The following is an 18717-nucleotide window of genomic DNA, read 5'->3' as shown; positions in this document are numbered from 1 at the left end:
CCCTTTAAAAGATGGCTATTGAAGTCTTTTTCCTTTTATTGGTATGCAGAATAAAATCAGAGGCATTTTAACCACTGAACAACATACTACATCTTCTTTTTTTAACATTTTCTTATGATACATGGTTTCACTTAATTGCTTAGGGCCTCACCAAATTTCTGTGACTTTGTAAGAACTCACAATTCTCCTTCCTGAATATCTTGAGCTGCTTGGAATATAGGATTGTGCCACCATAAATAGCTCTTACCTTCTTTTTCTTAGAAGTTTCATTTTGACATTCTTATTATTTTTTTCTACTTTTTTGGTGACCAGTTTTAAAATCAGTGATGCTTAACTACTCTGCAACATTCCCTGCTCTTTATATTTTATTTTTTTGAGACAAGGACTCTAATTTACTTATGGTCTGGATGAGTTGCTAAGACTAGCTTTAAACTTGGAATCTTCTTGCCTTAGCTTCTTTTCCTCCTTTTTCATATGTGAGGCATACATTTTGTCATATGTGAGGAAATTATTTTTTCCCAGATTTTTACTTAAGTTTGTACTCTTTAACGGTATGATATCATAAATATAAATTGCATTTAAGTTTTTTTTTCATTTTTTTATAAAGTTATCATTTAAATTTGAAAACAAAGAACTATACTTCTGTCTTTTAATATTATTATTATTGTATTATTTTAGATGATTAAAGAAAGGTGTGCCATACTACTCAGGCACATTTGGAGTCCTTTCTAAAATTTGTATTGAGTAAGCACCACACATATTCATAAACACAGGCACATGAACACACAAAAACACCACCATACACACTCTTGATCTTATGCAAAACTCATGCATACAGTCATGAACATGCACACACACCAACACACTCATGAACACAGATATATGAACATTGAAACAAAATCATATAAATTCACACACACGTGGACACATGCATATGAAATATGCACAGTCACACAAACAAACTAATAAGAACATGCACTTGAACACATGAATGCACAGTTGGGAAGAAACTCACTAAGAAATGCAGAACTCTGGTTATGATATTTTCATCCAAACCTTTGCACTAAGAGGGGCCACCAATTTTATCTTGCAAAGCTTTGAAGTTATCCTTAGGTTGATGCCAAAAGCACCCCATCTACCAACTTCCACATCTCCATAAATCCAACCAAGCTCATCTAACATAGCTTTGAAGCTTTATTCTTGGGATGACCCCAGAAGGACACTACCTCTACACTTTTGCTTAATGTCTGCCTGAGGAAAACTAAGGTCTGACAGAGACCAAACCATGCCCTAACTAACCCCTTTCCATGAACCTCTGACCTCTCTTTTTAAGACCGTATTAAGTGGATCTAGACTGGAATATGTGTGGCTCAGGAAGGCCTTGCTTACAGCTGAGAGTAACTCCTCTCAAATACAACTATATAGAAGTAAAAAACCATCTGCAGTCTATGCAGGCAGAGCCATAGACACAACTACCAGCACCACTGGTCTGGACACACCCACAGCAATGATCATTTTATCTTTTTGCATATCACTGACTTCAAAATTCATATGCTTGGTCCCCTTTATTCTCCCTTTGAAAAATCCCAAATCACCTCTGCACAGGTGAAAAGAAAGCTCACCTCATTCTACCATAAATAGTTACTGAATAAAATTTCTTCCCACTTTATAATCTTTTGTCTGGATATTTATCTTTGACATCACTGAAAGTGGAAATTCAGAAAAAAAAAGAAAAGAAAGTAAATTAAAGACAGGAGAAAATTTGAGTTTGGGGTCATTCTTAACATGCTAATATTTGACCAGGCCAAGCACTGCTGTAGCCTGGGGATAGACAACAGCAAAGGCATATAATACCAGGTCTTGGGTGGCCATTTACACCTGCACAGAGAACTTGACTGGTCATACATGTGCCCTTGGGCCAAAAGGCTCAAACAGAAGCCACAAAAAAGCCTCCTGTAAATATTAACTTTAAGGTAGAGTGACAGCCAGGGAATGGTCTCAAGACCATGGGTTTTAAGAAAAGATAAATACCAGCACATGAAGAACAGTTGAGGTGAAGAAAACATTTTACACAGCACTGTACTCACCTGTATTTCCTCTTCTATAGAAATGCCATATTTGCATCTCAGTCATGTAAAAGTTTACTACATACAGTTCTCAGTACTGTTTAAATATATTAACACTTAGAAAATAAGCCACTAAAGCATGAATAAAAGCAAGTGATAAGGTGGCATTAGACATCCCCCTAATTACTCAGTGTGGCTCAGGGCCTGGGAACCCTGGGGCATTCTCTGTACAATCCTGAGAGTGTGTCTCAGAGTTTCCCTTTTCTGTTTTCTGGATTTCTCTCTGGAAAGACACAATCAACAACAATATGCTGTGATAATGAACCTTAAGAATTCAATAATAATCTCTGCAAAAATATAACCTAAGGCAGTCAAAAACACCACCAGCTTCCTTTTCTGTCCACAGGCAGATTACACAGCTGTTTCCTCCATCTTTATTCCTTTGTTTCAGGGTGACCTATGTTCTGAGCCATAGCAGCTTTTACAGAGACAGGGGCTCAGGAAAAGTTCTGCTCCTCTCCAAGGACCTTATGGGTAAATTTAACACTCAGTGGTTTAGTGGTGTACAGGATCATCTACCCCAAACCTTCCCCAAACATACACCTTAGCCCAAGCCCTAATTCTAACACTTCCACTGTCCACACATAGAGCTTAACCCTCTCTAGCACCAACAGAAACTCAAATTCTAATAATTTGATGTTAATTTTCTAATACTAGACAAACCCCACAATCCTTACCCTTAATCCTACCAAAACCTAACCCTCACATTCCCTTTCAGTACTTTGTGATGGGGTGGTTTCCCTTTAATGCCAGACTCCCTGAATAGGCTCTGAGGCCACCACAAGATCTAGAGAGAGGGCTTCAGACCCTGGGCTCTGATGTCTTCAGTCCTCTCAACCCAGGCAGTGTTCCCCTCCTAGATGCCTGGAGCCTTCCCTTCCTCAGGGTTAGTGGGGTCATGTCTTGCCTACAGCTCTCTGAAAGCCCCAGGGCTGCAAGCCACCCAAAAGCCAGCTGAATCTAAAAACAATACAGCTCTTTTTCTGCTGTCTCTGTCTCATTCTTTCCATTAACTGGCTCTGTTATACTCCACCATGACCAGTTGTGACAGGGCAGTGAAATGGGTCCAGGGTGTGCACCTGAGGGCTAGCACACCGGGACTTCTCAGGATTCCAGTTTTAGACCTTTTAACTGAATTACCTCTTACTGACTGTTCCACCCACTTGGTCTCATAGAAGATAATAGAGGAGAAAACTCATTTCTTTGCATAGCATCTCTGTCATTCTGCGCTATTTAGAAATACTTCAGAATGAGTATATAAAGACTAAACCCTGTAGCCACATTCTATGTTGCTGGAAGAAACCCACCCCTTGTGGCATAGGGAAGATAATCTTGTGGAGGTGGAGTAAAAAGCAGCAGTGGTTGACTGGTTGAAGTTGTCTAGTAACAGGCACAGATCCTGGCACTGCCAAGCTCAACAACATGATGAGGCCCAGGTGAAACACAAAAATACTGAGCAGCACTCATCTTACCATGTTTTACACAAGACCAGAAGCCAACAGCTACAGATTTTTCTGAAACTCTTCACTATGGTGTACTGGTCACCAAGTGTCCCACTACAAACCATGTGTATTAATGTCCCAAAAGCTTGAATCTCAGTGTGCAGACTCTGCCCATCTAAGAAGCTCACCTGAAGAAGCTTACAGCTGTGTGTGGATGATTGTGTAATATTTTGAAATTTCAAAATATTATCTACTTATCTTTCAACATTATATCATACATCAATTTATCAATATTTTATTTATATTAAGTTTATAGAAAAATTGGAAAACACATCTGGTTTTCTTTGAAGTTATGTTATATTACATAAGTGATGACAATATACATCTACTTCTAACTTATATTACTACATTAATTCTGATGTTACTGTTGTAAAGTTTTAAGATGGGCAGCTCCAGACTTGATGATGTGTGGTGAAAGTCACACAGTAAATTTGAACCTAACAGCTGGACCCAGGAAATATAAGCACACACTGTGTTTATGAAGAGACTCCTGAGTTCTCCCTTACTTTTCTTTCTTTCTTTCTTTCTTTCTTTCTTTCTTTCTTTCTTTCTTTCTTTCTTTCTTTCTTTCTTTCTTTCTTTCTGTCTTCCTTCCTTCCTTTCTTCCTTCCTTCCTTATTTTCTTTCTTTTTAAATTAGAAGTACTTAGTTGCTTCATTAAAATGGCACAAATTTGTCTGTTAGTCTGAGAACTTGTATCTGTAGGTGGACAGCTCTTATACCTTATTCTTCAGCTGCTCAAGTTATATTTATTAAAAAACATAGATATTATTTTGACATCCTTTTTTGCTTTTGTTGCTTGTAGGATCACATCAGTCTAATTACAAACAGGTCTAATTTCTTTTATTCAAGAAACAATTCATCTTTTTGGGCTTGAGACACTAAACAATCATCTGCTGGCCTGGCTGAAGAAATCATCTTGCAAAAAGCCAAATGTAAAATCTTACTGGGATCCTGTGACTCCAGAAAATTTCTCACATGAGAGCAAGCCCTTCACTGATGACAGTGTGGGCCTGGGAACACTGGAGCATTCTCTCTACCATTCTGAGAGTGTGTCTCTGAGTTTCCCCTTTCTGTTTCTTGGATTCCTCCCTGGAAACACCCAATTAACAACAACAATATGCTGTGATAATGAGCCATAGGGACTCAATTTTCTGGGACACCAGTTTTCTGGGGCCTGTCACCATGATGGTATATCCCTTCAGAGTTACTATAATGACTCCTGAAACACACTCAGTGTGCAGTGGACTGTTGACCTTGCTCTTCTCCCTTGTGCTAACCAGGAGGACTGGTTTGACTAATTTCTTCTACTCCTGCAGGTCTGGGAGGTAGGCCAAGCTCATTCAAGCTGTAGCTTCAATATATGTAAGTATTTAATGCTCCAATTTCTTTAATTTTTTCTTTCTTCCTCTGTGTTTTTGTTGGTTTTATTTCAGGCAATTTAAATACAAAAGAGTCTCAGAAATATATTTCCATGCTTATGGCTTATCACTAAGTCTTCAGAAAGAAATGTTCTTGCTGCTGACATGAGGACACTGTCACCATCAGTGATAGATAGCTCTCAGCTGGATCTCTTTTGCTGATCTTGGTCTTATGGATGTGATGTGCAATATGTGACAGTGCTATGAGCTAAAGAGGTGTGGAGATGGGAGCACACACTAACATCACTGAGAACAAATTGGAACAAAACATGCTGATGTGCTGATCTTTCACCAAAATTCAGCAGTCCTGAGCCTTGATGCTACCAGAGGAAACTGCAGAGGAGTAAGCAGATGCTTTGCAGGATGCTTGAAGACAAATAATCAATAAGTGCTATATCACATGTATGATGTGCTCCTAACACAGAAGATCACACAGGTCTGTAACAATAATCAGAGGAAGTGGTTCCTATGTAAGCTGCTACTCAGACCTGCATTGTTGGTGTGTTCTGCAGATGTGTTGAAAACACTGGCCTCACAGACATCATTAGCATTGAGGGAATCAGAGCCCCAACTTTTGAATATGGTCTGGTGATATTTGTAGAGATTGTTTTTCAAGGATTTGGTGGAATGTTCAGAATGCATATACTTAAAAGAAACTTGACACAAGAATAATTGAACACACACCTGGGATACGAAGCTGATTTATTGTCGGGAGCCTTACAGGCTGTTCTGTGCAGAGAGAAAGAGAATAGTAGAAACTCACCCTTTAATGTTACTTTTTATACGCTGTAATCATGGCAGTGCATTAAGAGCAGATGTAGTTATGATTGACATAGCAAGCATCCCTTGATTTTTTTAAAATCAAGTTTTTTATTAGGAAAAAAACAATCAGTTTTTCTATATCTCAAAAGAGGGAATGAAGATATTTACACATCATTTATCATCTCAAAGAGAGAACGGATAAACCAGCATTTCTCCATCTCAAACACTGGTAACTCGTCTCCTGTCTCTCAATGAGAGAAAAGAAAAAGACAAATTACCAGACAAGTAGGTTTAATCTTGAGCTGTTTTCTATTTCTTGAGAATAAAAACAATATTTATAAAGTGTGAGTGGGGGAAAGGAAGTTGTAATTATGCCAACAATTGTCATCTCTCTTTTCTGAACCACTTTTTTAAAAACTTAGGATATGTCTGTAATATCTTGCTCTTACTTTTGCTGAAAGCATATTATTCTTGATTTGATTTTAACACAGTGTTTACAAAAAAATGTACATTATTTCTAAATTGAACAAGATTTTAAGTCTCTGGATATTGCTCAATAAAAATATTTTTAAATAGAAAAGTCAGTTTATAATAATCTAGAATACTGAAAAATTAGATCACTAATTGGATAATCTTATTATATATAATTAATACTAAATCTGCTTTAAGAATGAATACTTTTTAAGAGCTGCCTTTGTATTCTCCAGTTATTTTCTTTTATGCTTCATTTTGTTATAAATTATTTTAATTGGATTGTAGGTTTATATGCCTAATAAAAATAAATTTTACATGCTGTAAATCATTCTTAAAAAAAGAAACTAGAAACTATCAATGATGTATAAAACAATATTAGCTAAAATGCACAGAATCTATTCTATAAGTTATAATTAGAGGCTGAAGTATAGCTCTGTGGTAGCCTTTGTTCCAATTCTCTGCATGATAACATGGCAAATGATAAATTGTGCAGTGCTACTAGCATGGCATTTGGCATCAAACTTGCTGAAGTCAGTAACAGGAACTTGAAATCTAGAGGCTACTATGAACATCATTTTATTGGTTTAACCGTTCAACTTTAGATTTTTCTTCAGAAATTGTAAAAACTACTGGTGAGATATCTATCTTCATAGAATTTGGATTTTTATTTTTATAAGATTTGGATGATGTTAGATTTCTCTTTTCAATTAAGTTTTGCTCATTTTAAAAAAGCAAAACCTTAAAAACTACATTATGCTTCACAAACACTTCAATAAGCAGGCTTTATTTTAAATTTCTTTAGAGGTCTCAAGCACATAAATAGATTATAAACCTCAAAGATATGCCACTGACAAATAATTATGTTTAGTAATAAATATTTTTGTTTACATTTCAGATTAACTGTTAAAAGAAAGTTTAAAAAGGAGTTCAAGTAGTTAAAAAAAAAAGTAGAGGTGCAGGATCACACCACACTTTCAGATAGAACCTAAATTCAAGTACACAAACAGCCCAATTGATTACAAAGTCAGCTTCTTAGATTTCATATGCTGTTTGTCTTTTTTGACCTTCCTGCCTTTATTGGCTGGAGCTCACTGCTAGTCACAGGAGCATTTTCCTAGCTATAATTTCAGTCTTCTAAATAGTAAATTAGATGGCAAATGGAGATTAAATTTTTTTTATTTATTTTAAAAACAAATAAATAAATTACAGTGAAAAGTATTACAATTTTTATTACAACAATAAAGCAAAAATTTTCATATCTCTGGTTGTATATAAAGTATGTTGACACAAACTTGAGTCTTTATACATGTATTTGGAAAATGATTTTTATCAAATTCCACCATCTTTGCTAACCCCCTACCCCTTAACAGCCCTTTCCACCCCTTTGTCCTATCTGGAATTTATCTATTTCTCCCATGCTCATGCTCCTTTTCCCTACCCCACTATGAGTCAGTCTCCTTATATCAAAGAAAACATTCAATATTTGTATTTTGAGGATTGGCTAACATCACTTAGCATTATCTTGTCCAATGTTATCCATTTACCTGTAAATGCCATGATTTTATTCTCTTTTATTGCTGAGTAAAATTCTTTATATTCATCATGTGGGTTTAGGTCCCAATGTCTCTAATAAGACCATGATAGCACAAGAAAAAAAAACAGAATCAATAAATGGACAAAATAAAAGTAAAAAGTCAGGGAGAGGTGGGCATGGGTAAGTTCAAAGAATGGGCAAGAATCACAAGCACGTTTTAAAACATCAAATTATGGTAAGGTCAAACAGAAATCTTAGTATTTTCTAGTAAAACAGAAATACATTTTTTATGACTTTGTGATGAGATGCAATCTTAAGAATGAATCAGCTACAAAGAAGTCCCAAGAGAAGATGGTAAAATACTACTCATGCACCCATAAAAGGAGGTGGTGGAGGACTGCAAGGAAAGCCGTAAAATGAGGTGGTGGAGGACTAAGTGGGAAGATGAAAAGAGATTTTGTACAAAAGGGATGTGATTCAGGGGTATACAAGAATATGTGAGAGAAGGGGAGTAGCACTACAGAGCAGGTCATAAGAGCTGGTAGTCAAGGTTAGCATACTATAAAGGATAGTATCTCAGAAATACTGAGTTCTAAGAAGACTTGGTATGATCCTGACACTGACCTAGGTTTTCTACTTCTGATCATTAAACACTAACCCTATTCCCTATTCCCTAACTCTTACCTCATAATAAAAACTCTGAATCTAAGCCCACAAACCATGCACTTCTTTTTAGCATCTACCCTATAAAACCTCCACACCCATTCTGTGCCTAACACCTGGCCACAAACCAAGACCACACATTTGTGTCAGGCACAACTCCAACCGTATTTACCACCCTATGTATAACACCACTATATAAACTGGATATCTGTTCTTGAATTTCAAAAGGGGTTGGGATTCAGTGTGGATGACAGCAGACCTATTTTCTCCATCCAAGTCTGCTTGATTCTTGGAATATATTCTTCTGGACCAGGTTGGAGAGAGACAAGGCTTAGTTTGTTTTAATGTGAACTTTACCTGAAACAATAAGCTATTTTTTTTCAAAACAACTGTGAATATTATATCTGAATATCACACCATATTTTTACTAAGCCATACTTATACCCTGTTTATGGTTTTAAAACAAGCTCTAAACACTAAAGTTACTGCCCTGGGCAACATGCTGGTGAAAGAAAAGAAAGACTATTACATCTCCGTTGGATCTCTAAGAACAGATGTGTGTCACACTTGTTTGATTACACCATGACACCATTAATTCTTGGTTTTGGGGAATTTCCAAATATGAAGTCACTGGCATAAGTATTATGCTGTCACAATATTTCCTGTCTTCTTCCACTTGGGTTCCATCTTTTTTCTCATCTAATACACCATCATCAGTCTCTTCTTCCTCCTCAGATGCATTTCCTTCTCCTCACCCTTTTTCTTTGGCTCTGTTCAGTTTGCCTTTTCTTCCACTGTTTCCTCTTTCAGATCCTTCGTTCTCAACTAGGCCACATTCCCTATGTTTTTCTCTGACATTGTTATAGGACTGGTCAAAAAATAATGAGAATCTTGGACCAGGGTCCTGATGTAGGCGTCCAGGACAGTGAAAGGTACTGGCAGACACTGTCTATTTTGGGGGTAAAAGCAGTAGTGGCAGCTATTTGTTAAAGCATTTTAAGGTATGCCTATGTATGTAATAACAAACCAATTTTCCACATGGCTCTAATATTTTGTATGGCAAATAGAAAGGTTTGACAATTCCAATAAATTAACATGTTTGTTATGTGTGTGTGTGTGTGTATGTGTATGTATGTGTGTGTGCATAAATATATATATATATATATATAAACTTTTTATTTTATATTTTATATTTATATAAATATATTTTATATTTTCCTTCTTGATAGGTATGCAGTAGTGAATTTAATTTAGTATTAACTTCTCTTAGTAATATTTATTAACAATCTTCTTTGTATATTTATGTGACAGTTGAATATTTTCTCCTTTGTTAAGTGCATTCCAGAATATTTTGACTATGATTGATTTTTTTGGTATGTCTTTTATTCTCAAAAATGTAACACCTCTTTCATTCTGTCCTATCAACTTTTTGCTATATATGTGCTTGCAAGTATATTTATCCACTTTATATTTCAGCTTTGATCACTGGGTGTTCTTTGATCTAACATATTTTGAAAAATTATCTTCAGATATATAAATCAATAGTAATTACAGAGAAATGTCTTAAAAATTTAGTAACAGAGATAACTCATATATGTTGTTACCTCCTTCCCAGTTTTCATATGAGTAACCTGCACATTTATTATATGAGGATGATCAAGGACAGGCAGAACGTCTGAATATGGTATTAGTTAGAATAATACAAAGCTCTATGGAATTGGGAGTGTTTACAGACTTCCAAAAATATGACAGATAAGGCCTGCACTCTGGACATGGCTCTGTCCTCTGCTCTGCATCTGGAGACAGTGTATGATGCCATTCTTTCTATCCATCACACTCACTTTTTGGATTGTTAACTTGTCTTGCTTCATTTCCTGGCTCAGTTTCCCCTCTAAGTGGACTTGTCTGCATTATTTGACATTTCTTATCTATAAAACTTGTATTCAATAGTTTACACCTAGAAAAATACCCACATAGCTTGTTTTTATGAATCTAAACAAATAGCTCCAAATTGATTGGATTTATTTAGCTTTATTTTTCAAGACAAAAAATGTTTAAATTTTAAAAATTGATGTTCTATGTTTTGATTATTGTATTTAAAGGATGCATTCTGTAAGTATTTGGAATTTTAATTCACTCCAATCAGAGGATGTTTTTTGAGCGTATCATACACACCAGATATTATGCTGTAGAAATAAAAAAGACCAGTCGTGATACCCCTCCAGCCACCAGAGAGATCTCTTTATGCCCTGAATTCTGAAGCAGAAAAGCTCAATGGACATATTTTAAAAACACAGGGTCCTTTTTGCCTAAGTTCCTGAGTGAACTGCACTTCTGTCCTCTTGGCTCTCTGGGCAGTACCATGGTGCTTAGCAAGAACATTTTTCCATAGGAAGCAAAATGGTAGCCAAGAAGAAAGAAGATTGGTATGAAGTAAAAAACACCTCTTATGTTCAATATCAGAAATACTGGTAAAATGCTAGTCCCAAGGATGCAGGGGACCAAAATTGCATCTGATGTCCTCAAAGGTCATGTGTTTGAAGTAAGCCTTGCTTACCTGAAAAATAACGAAATTATATTTAGGAAATTCAAGCTAACTACGAAAGATATTGAGGGTAAATGCTGCCTGAGTAAGTTCCATGGCATGGATCTTACTTACGAAACAATGTACTCCAGGATCAAAAACATGGCCCCCTGTGATTGAAACTCTTTTTGGCAATGGATGGCACTGGTAGAGCTGATGGTTATTTGCTCTGCTGGTTCTGTGTTGTTATTTGAATGAAACAGTCAAGTACAGAAGACTGCCCCATGTCCACCCCATTCAGAAAAATATGACAGCAGTCATGTCCCAAGAGATGCATACAAATGACATAAAAGAAGAGGTCAATGAATTGATTCCAGACAGCATCAGGAAAGATGCAGAAAAGTTTGCCAATGTATTTCCTTCTTCCAGGATGTCTTCATTAGAATAGCAAAAGTACTAATGAAGCTGATATTTGAACTGGGAGCCCATGAAGCATCCTGGTGAAGGTAGTCATTCTGGGGATGAGGCAGGTGCTAATAAGGAATTATCTACACTGACACATATGAACCATCTCAATCCAAGAATCTGAATAGTGACAAGGTCCTGTTTATGATAGAAAAAGAAAGAGGGAGGAAGGAAGAAAGTAAATTAGTTCTTTACCTCTAGAATCTGAATTTGGAACTAGTTCAAATGTGATATTCCCTTGGGCACCTCTGAGAATCCAGCAAAATTGTCGTTAATGACTTCATGTAAGGTTCACAGTGAGGAAGAACTAACTCACTGTCTTCATATAAACAAACCCAAACCGGCTTCTATATATTGGCTTCCAGGCCATTACAGGCCGAGTAAAAGCCGGCTGACACCAAACTCAAATGTTCCCACTAGTGATGACTTTTTAAAGTAGTTCAAATGTGATTCTTTAGTCACTTAGGGCCTACCTGCTTTGTATCTCCCATGAAACTTTGCCTGACCCCTGACACCAATCGGTAAAATGCAATCCTGTATTTAGAACACCCCAAAGTGCTCTTGGAAGCTCTTTAATATAGAAGATTCCCCACAGTGCTACTAATTACCACACCTATACCCATACACACACACACACACACACACACACACACACACACACACACATGCATGCATATACATAGCCTTGGGACTGTCTTACTGTCTTTTTCTATGAAACACCTCCCTTCTCATGTGGCTCTGTTACTGCCCAACAAGATTTGGTGAATAGTAAATGTGCCAGTGGACATCAATTTTTGCTGATCAGCCCCCAACTCCCTGGGACCCCTTTAAATGTATGTGCCAAGTACTGATCAGAGAACTGAGGTTTCAAAGTATTTGACCTTGGACAACATAGACTCTAAATGGGGACAAGAGTCTTATGAATCATTTTAATGTAATACTGTACTTTCTCTTGAAGAAAGATATCCAGAGACATAAAATTATGGAGCAGTTATCTTGGTTTGGGGCAAGTAGGGAGAGGTTTTTTGTAGTAGATGAAGTCTGAGCGATACCTTGAATAATAATGAAGACTTTGGTAAAATGGGAGAATCTTTTTCAGCAGAGAGAATAACAAACAGAAGTTTATAAGTGAGAAACTTGGGGATGTATCATTGGCTTCACCTTCATTCTCAGTAGCATCGATGTTAAACTACCAGTGATAGAAAGACTTCACCAGAACTTGATGGAAACTTTCTCATTTAATTTTTATAATCAGCCTTATGTGGTTGAAATCATTAGTCCTGTTTTAGATCTGTGGAACTGTGCTTAGAAAATTAACCAATCACCACAGTGACCATGATATGATCCATTGGAGTTGGGGGCTCTCCAAGATCCACAGCCATATCCACAGACCACACATCCTATCTTCAGTGTGGTAAGGTCCTTACTGTTCACCTTTGATGGGGGTCTGAACCATATTAGAATCCAGACATTCCAGACCAAAAGAAATGTTCACAATGTACACGTCAATTATGTCTCATATTGTCCAAGAGTCACTGTGTCCCTGGATATGTGACTGCTTTACCATAAAGCATGAAGTGGAAAAATTGTTAGCAACTAAATTATGGAAGAATACACAGGGACTAGAGCCTTCCTCGTGACCAGTTAAGGAGATTGGCCTCAGCCGGACAGCTGTCAGAGGAGACCATCTTTGGGTGTGCATATGTGTACATTAAGAGCCTGTCAAGAAAAACAGAGTCCCAATGGAAGTTCAGGGCAGGAGGTAAAGATGAACATATCTGGGTCTTATTCACAACAGTATTGAAAATATAAAGAAAATGAATTCATGAACACACACACACACACACACACACACACACACACAAACAAATGGTAAAATTGAAGAAATTATCTTGTTTATGTCCAGACTTTGACCTAGAGACACTATGGGATATTGAGGAAAGAGGTCCTTGGTTGACTAGCTGACAGTGAACTGGTGGAGAGGAGCATGAAGAGCGAGAAGAACGGAGACCCCCAAATTGAAACTTCAGCAGTGAACCCCTGTTGTGAATCAACCAGTGCCTGCTAATTAGTGCCCCCCCACATAACAAGGAAACTTATCCATGTTTTATGTGTGTGTGTGTGTGTGTGTGTGTGTGTGTTTTAACAAAACAATAAAACCTGTAGATGCTCTACTTTTGAGTATGGGGTACAGAAGGAAAAGGAAAGAAGGAAAGGAAAGAAGAGGCATTCAGAAATGCAGGAGGTGAGAGCTGTACTAGGTTTGGTTCTTTGCCTAGAACAATAGGCTCTAGGAAGCCTCCTCAATGAGAATCTACTCGCTGTGGGTACGAAGGTGTCACAGAATTTCCAAAGAAGCATTTTATCTTGGAGACTGAGGCCTATTTATAAATTTTAACATTTATTTTAAAAATATATCTTACATTTTATTTACATATATCACATTTTGCCACATTGTAAACATAAATATGAGCATTACTTTAAGTATTTTATCTGTGATACATTTTATTTTGTAAAATGTTGGTGGCAATGGCAGCTAAGAGCTGATACTTAGAATGAGCAAGCTTACCGAGTTAAAAAAAAATTTTTTTTCTAGAACATTTTCTTTTTGCAAGGAAATTTTCGAATAGTGTGAAAGAACATTTTTCACTTCATTTTTTTTTTCATTTTCACTGCAAATAATACAGAATGCTGTAGTTTTAAAAAATATTCAAGAGCTTCCTGAGATTTTCTTAAGACTCCTTTCAATCATTTTATATTACAATAATTTTCGTTGGGGGTGATGATTATGTTATCAGTCCTAAAAATAATTAAATATTTCGGCATTACCTTTTCTACCTTTGTTAAGACTGTTTACAAATGCCTTTAAGTTTAAAGGAATTCTCCAATATTACTTTCATGAGCTTAAAAAAAAATCTTTCATTATCTTACAGATTGAAATTTTATCTTAAAATTACTTTGAACCCTATCGTATTTGGATAGACGACTCAATGAAGACATCGACTACCGTTAAATGGGAGGGATGTTTCAATGGAGAATAATTTTATATCATCAGTCAGATTGTAAGCATCTTGTCTTGTAGCAATATTCATAACAGCATACTGGATATGCAGCTAAACACGCTGCTTGATTTTATTTTCAATTTATTTCAGACAACTGTGAGCGTGGAGATCATTGACAGGACTATAACTCTTTGAGTTTACTGTTTTACTTTTGCTGGGAAGTATTATTTCCTTGCTATGCTCTGAGCTCCCTTTTTTTAGGGTTTCCCCTGGAAGACAAATCTCTTCTTATTAGTATATGGCATCTGCGTTGTTCATCACCAGCCTAATCATTTCACCACCATTTGCAATAGTTGGAAAACTACTTTCACAATATACAGGAATCTAGAATCAGTATCCTGGATCTTGTTGATCACAGCCAATTATGGGGCTCTTTGTGTCTTTTGGTAGGAAATATATTATTATGTAATATATAAACTTGCAGGGGCTAAATATTTTTGTTAGGGGGCAGGTGTATCTTTCTTGTTTGTGCTGAAATATCAGTGGCAAGGAGACATCCTCATTGGGAACAAATAGCCAAGTAAGAAATCTCGCTAGAATCTGCCTTTTGTTGCAGAAACAGAAAGCATTTGCAGGATATCTGGAACACACTTGCTCTATGCTGATGATTTTGTGCCTGACTCCACCCTGTGTCCAAGGACATAGTTGTAAGGGCCTCAATGAGGATCTAATGAAGGGGTATCTGACTGTGCATCTTTAGAATCAGGATTGAAAACAGGTTTCCTAAGGTTTTCAAAGAGTCTTACTTTTGTATTTCCCTATACTTTTAAATGCATGTGGTTGATTTTTTTCCTCCCAGTAACCAGCATGTAAGCTTTAAACTGAATGCTGTGGGCTGAAAGCCTACCCTCTGTGTCAAATGAATTTTAACTCCAGGGGTACCTTCATCTCCTCCCTGTCTGTTCTCCACTCACCCAAAGGTGGACTTTTGGAGTCTCAGAAATATGATTATCATATTTATAAAAAAATGTGTGCACCATGCATTATAGAAAGTCATGGAGAAAATGGAAATACCTCTGAATTGTCAAGGCCATGAACTTGCCTTCCTTTAAGGTCTACCACATTTATGCAAGCACTTCCTCACATGTTCAGTAATGACTGAGCATCAGATGAATGCTAGAGGCAACACTCATCTGGATTATAAGCCTTGTGTTAAGCGGTTAACTCTCTCAGATAGAAAGCAGACACTAATTCCATGTGCAAATACAGAGGTAAATATCTATATGAGCAAACAAATAACATACATTTACTTCAAATAGATAGGTAGAAACCCAGTGCTGTGATGCACATCTGTAATCCCAGCAGCTTGGGAGGCTGAGACAGGAGGATTGTGAGTTCACAGCCAGCCTCAGCAAAAGTGAGGCACTAAGCAACTCAGTGACATCCTGTCTCTAAAATAAAATGCAAAATAGGGCTGGGGATGTGGGTCAGGGGTTCAGTGCCCCTGAGTTCAATCCATAGTACCAAATAAACAAATAACATAAATACTAGAAACCTATAGCAACCAACTTGTATTGAGGGGATCAGTCAACCTTCCAGAAGTAGTGGCTTTGGGGATAAAGTGCAATAGATCATTAATATTCATCCAGGTGAAAGTTGAGGATAATAAGGAGAAGCTTCTTGGCAACATGGAGGAACTATCATGATTCTTTGGGTTTGGGGGTGTTTTTTCACATTGTTTCCAGTTTAGGGCAAGTTGAAGTTATGTGGGATCCAGAAGCATGAAACTAATCTGTGACCTTTAAAACGTTTAAATATTTACATTGTCCATTTAAAAATACTTTATTTTCTGTGCAATCATTCATGGTGGGAGAGGTGCCAGTTATGATTTTGTTTTAAATTTCAAAAAGACCTCACCCGGGCTGAGGTTTTCACTTTCAGGAAATTGTATTTTGTCATGTATGTAAAATAAGTATGTATGAAACTGAGTTCAGAGGTGGGCTGTTTCAGAATTATTACGGAAATATTTTGGCTTCAGTTATGGATTGGTACTTTGGGTAGGACGCCCTGGCCTGCCACTTAACCCAGTTCTGTTTAACTCAGTAAACACCTGGCCAATGCTTCTTGAATTGGGTTGAGGCCCGTAAACCTGCCTGGGTGGAAACAGATGATACTCTGCTCACAGGGCTCTAGGAAGCCTCCTTGTTCATTTCCAAATTGTCATGGTTGGCCAACTGCAGTTTTAAAATCTATGGATGAAATTCCTTCCGTGTCCTTGTGGGATGGCAGAGGGTGGGTGTGGGGTGTAGGGTCTGAAGCTTGCCGGGGAGTGGCCATGCTGAGATTTCAAGTCCTTCAACTGAAGGATTGCTTCCAACACTCCTGAGTAAGGTGTGGCTGGGGCTGCTGAGTCCTGTCTGCACGCTGGGGCCACAGCCATGCTCAACCCGGACAGAAAGGGCCTCGGCCAAGACAAAGGGCCAGCAGCCCCGCATCCTCAGTGGCTGTCACAGATCAGAGGGAAATTTTAGGTTTTATCTTTGGATGACATGTTGAGCTGTCAGAGAGAAAGAGCTGCCTCAATACAGGTTTGCAAGAGTCGGGCACCACAGTGAATAAGTTTAAAGGCACCTTCCCCAGCTTCACCTCCTCCTGCTGAGACATCACAGGGCCAGCCAGCCAGAGCAGCTAAGACTAAGAACCCACAGGTTCCGAAGTGTGAATAAAAACAGATGTAGCCATACTTTGCATTTAAATAGCCCTTTTACACTTGGGTCTTCACAATAACCCGGAATGGTGGGCTGAGCAGGTGTTATTATCTATGTTTTACAGAAATACCTCCCAGAGGCAAGGAGCACGTGGGAAGAGGTGAACGGATGGAAATGCAAGCCGATGAGATTAATGGGCCTTGTAAAAAGCAAGATAGAAATTGAGTGTGTTTAGAGGGAGGAAAGTTGCATTAAACATCTATGGTCGGGTTTTTAGTTTCTTCCCGCTGCTTGTGTTATTTATTTTTTAATTAGTTACATCAAAAATGTTGGTTCATGAACTCACGACGGTGGTATCATGAGTGTGTTTGTTTACAGAAGGGATCTTAAGTTCACAGGCCCGGAAAGGCTCGGCAGATGGCCTGACCAGAAAGGCGGGTGGCCCGGGCTGTGCTTCAGTGAGAAGCCCGAGCCTCTCTTAGAGTGGACACTACCAGTTGCAGATAAGGTCCTCTGCAGGAATGCAAGAGAGGGTCCCTAGGTGATGTCCTTGGTCAGGAATACTCGAATGTTACACAGAAGCTCTCATTTGAAATATTTGTGACTAGAATTTTTAAAAATTATAAAAAACACCCAAAGGCCAAAAAAAAAATGTCTTGAAAGTGGATTCAGCACACCTACTGAAATTCCCAACCACCTACAACCAACTGCCTGAGTATTAAAAGTTCTGATTATTTTCAGAATGGTCTACCAATCCTCTTTCCACTGAAAGAGATCCTGAAGTCTATTCCTGGAGAGAATCTTTGCCTTGAACCTACTCGAGATGTTAGTAGTGACATCTTTGAACGGCAGCTGTTGATCATGGGGAGCAGCTTCAGCATCCCAAAGTGTATTGAGAGCCCTTTGAGTGACTTCTCATTAGAGATAACTTATGATGACCTTTGACACTAAAAATTCTCTAAAGGGTATGTGGACTGTTCAAATAAATACATCCCCGTGGGAGCCGAGGGACATTGTTATCTCCATGTCAGTAGGTTTTCCTTTCATTTTTATGGACTTCTAAGTTTAAGTGGTCACATCCCTCTAGATAGTAGAAGTAATGTTATCCATAGCTTTGTAGAAAGGAGCATCCCATCTGCTTTAGCCACAGAGCTACATCTAATGCATAAAATGTGCAGTCATTTTCAACATTTTCTGAATGCAAGAATGTGGTGTAAGGTAAGAAGTATGAATCTGAGTGACGAATAATCCAAAATTATATCATCTGCCAGTGGAACACAAGGTAGCTAACTGGGTGACTCCTCGGAGCCAATGTAACTCTGGGCCTTAACTCTTGGATGTAGGCATCTGAGCTCATTTATTTTCAAGTAGGAAAACTGAGGGGCAGAAAAGCACAATGTGAGTATTTCAACTTCATGGGGTTAATGAAGTGAGTGTCTCAATGGCTTTTTTTTTTTTTTTAAATCCAATGCTAGTCTCTAGGAAAACAGAAAAATAAGTGCTAGCCCCCAAACCTGCACATACATACACACATGC

Source organism: Ictidomys tridecemlineatus, unplaced genomic scaffold (assembly GCF_052094955.1).
Source record: "Ictidomys tridecemlineatus isolate mIctTri1 unplaced genomic scaffold, mIctTri1.hap1 Scaffold_57, whole genome shotgun sequence".
Classification (NCBI taxonomy): Eukaryota; Metazoa; Chordata; class Mammalia; order Rodentia; family Sciuridae; genus Ictidomys; species Ictidomys tridecemlineatus.
The sequence above is the reverse complement of the archived record's forward strand: the minus strand, read 5'-3'. Positions refer to the sequence as shown.